Source organism: Conger conger, chromosome 18 (genome assembly GCF_963514075.1).
Source record: "Conger conger chromosome 18, fConCon1.1, whole genome shotgun sequence".
Lineage (NCBI taxonomy): Eukaryota > Metazoa > Chordata > Actinopteri > Anguilliformes > Congridae > Conger > Conger conger.
This window is the reverse complement of record NC_083777.1, coordinates 5677501-5680000: the sequence shown is the minus strand read 5'-3', so window position 1 is coordinate 5680000 and position 2500 is coordinate 5677501. Positions and strand designations below refer to the sequence as shown.

The following is a 2500-nucleotide window of genomic DNA, read 5'->3' as shown; positions in this document are numbered from 1 at the left end:
TCTGTCAGCGTCATGTTAGTGCAAGTGTATTGTGGCTTTGCGTGTGCGTGTGTGGCAGTGTGTGTGCAGTAGAGGGTAAAGTGTGGGAACCCCTGGTCAAAAAGCCTTCGAAAATTAATTTCTAAGCGAACAGAAGCGAACCTAGCGACAAATGGTACAACGTTAAACATGACACGTTTCTTTAAATTTTAAAGCAAGATTTTTTTTCCCATTCTTCCTGGCAGAACACCTCTAGCTCTGAAATATTCCTCGGCCTCCTTGCATGTACAGTATGGTACTTCATGGTTGATTTCGAGGTATGCTTTGGATCATGGTTACTGAAGTTGAAACCCAACCTCTCTTCAACTTCAATGTCTGGACCGACCTTCGAACATTAGCCTCTAGAATTTCTTGATATTTGGTGGAATCCATTCTTCCGTCCACTTCGCACAATATTTATTGTGCCCTCAGCTTCCACACAACCCCAAAGCATAATGGAGACACCTCCATGCTTCACAGTCGGCAAGGTGTTCTTCTCTACAAAGGCTTCACCCTTTTTTCTCCAAAGTGAGTGTGTGTGTGAGAGAGAGAGAGAGAGAGAGAGAGAGAGAGAGAGAAGACTGTGTGTAACTACGTGTGTGAGAGACTGTCCTGGACTGTCTTTGATTGGCGCACTATTCCAGCACCGGCCCTTATTTGGGTTGGATCTGCTGTAGGTTTCCTGTGCTTTCCCCTTTTACACGTGCTTCTAAGAAGTGAAGTGTATGGGTGATGTTTCCGAGTATCATACACGCATTTACACAAAGCTAATCAGTAAAGGGAAATGTTGTCCAATGAGTCCTTTCCACCAAGACCTCTATACGGTACATACAGAAAAATAATGATGCTTGTGTTCATTATTCATATTATTAGCAGTAATATTACTCAGTACCTGTTTTTTAAGCATTTTCAGAACAGAAGGTAGTTCAAATGCTGTTACATCAAAATTGCTCTCCCCTCGTTCACCCCCAAGGAGAAAAATAATTATTTTAGAAATTATGGACATTATTACCTTCATAGCATTTGACCTTTTTTGTACTTATCAGCATTGAAGGTTCTGCACCAGGGCAATCTCAGTCAGTGTATTTTCATTTACTTGATTATCCTTTTCTGTGCTCCAATAACCTGCTGCGGTGTACTTCTTATTGACCTATTGTTTGATGTGTGTGTGTTTGGTGTGTGTGTGTTTTCAACAACAGCGTTAATTTGTCCTTAACTTTTTAAATTGAAAGTTTTTAGTCATCAGCAGAATGAACTTGCTGAACTGTGTGTTTAATCATGAGTCAAAGAACAGTACTGAACCAGTAGTCTTTCCATGCAGGTCATGGTGTGTTGTCATTTGGTTGTTTGTTATTAAGCTTTGGTTGGCTTTCATACTGATGCAAGATCAGCCTGTGTGTTTGTGAGGGTGATTCAATGCAAGAACAGATTCACTATCTTGCTGATCTTAGGTCAGTCTAAATTAGGAATGTTGCAATTAATTTATTTCACTGTTAACCGCCGTTAAAAATGTCACGGTTTCCGAAACAGAAGCTATGGTAATTCATATTTAAGGTTCACCATTGTCTGTTTTAACCGATTCTTCACAAAAAATTCCCAGATTTTTTAAAAAGGACAGTTGGGATTAAACCGAGGTTTAATCCAGATTTTTGGTTTTTCATATCGATGATTTATGGGTTTGGTTTTCTGACCCTTGCGTGAAAAGAATACCTGATTTGTGTCGTCTGTAAAGTTTTAAAATGAATAGAAGGTGATTGCTTTGCCACCCACACTGAAAATAACAAACTGTTGTCGCAAAACAAATAAAACAGTTAGCTTCTATTTTTATAACAGTAGCCTATATAAAAATTTCACTGTGAACAAAGGATTGATTGCAAATAAACCCACTCCTGCCATGCAACTTAAGGGTTTACACTGGATTCCTTAGTATTTTGTGTTTTAATGGCTTTGTCATTATTATGGCAATGTTAGGCCGATGTATTGTATATGTCGCTGTATGTCATTTAATGTGCTGTTTCACTAGCAGGTGCAACATATGCAATCTCCAGGAATGTGCACTGTCAATATTCCATTAACAAAGCCAATGCATTATAGAAAAAAACAATGTTTAAAATTAAAATAAAATATTTATTCTTTTAATTTTTTTATTTACATTGTTATTATAATCCGATTTTCACACGTTATTTTCTATGAAAAATTCCCAGATTTATTAATGACAAAATAAACCCCTGAAAATGATGAGCCTTGTGCATATCTCCGAAAATCACTCAATGTCACCACAGTTTAGAAAGCCTTTGTTTGCTTATTGTATATTTACATTTAACACAGAACAATACTTAAATATCAGAAACTGGAAGCAAATGAGCAGTAACCACACATGAACACATGAACTTTGCTCTGGGAGTTGAGGAAAAGGAATGGAACACAGATATAAAGTACAGAGCTGTATGGTTGTGTAATGGAGGACATGTATAAAGCACAC

The 2500-nt window shown here is 37.6% G+C and overlaps 1 protein-coding gene across 1 annotated transcript in view; it reads left to right on the top strand.

Moving 5' to 3' along the window:
* The window catches only part of unc5b (unc-5 netrin receptor B), a 65132-nt gene that overhangs the window by 41886 nt on the left and 20746 nt on the right, over window positions 1–2500 (top strand). The gene's annotated exons all lie outside the window — the stretch shown is intronic.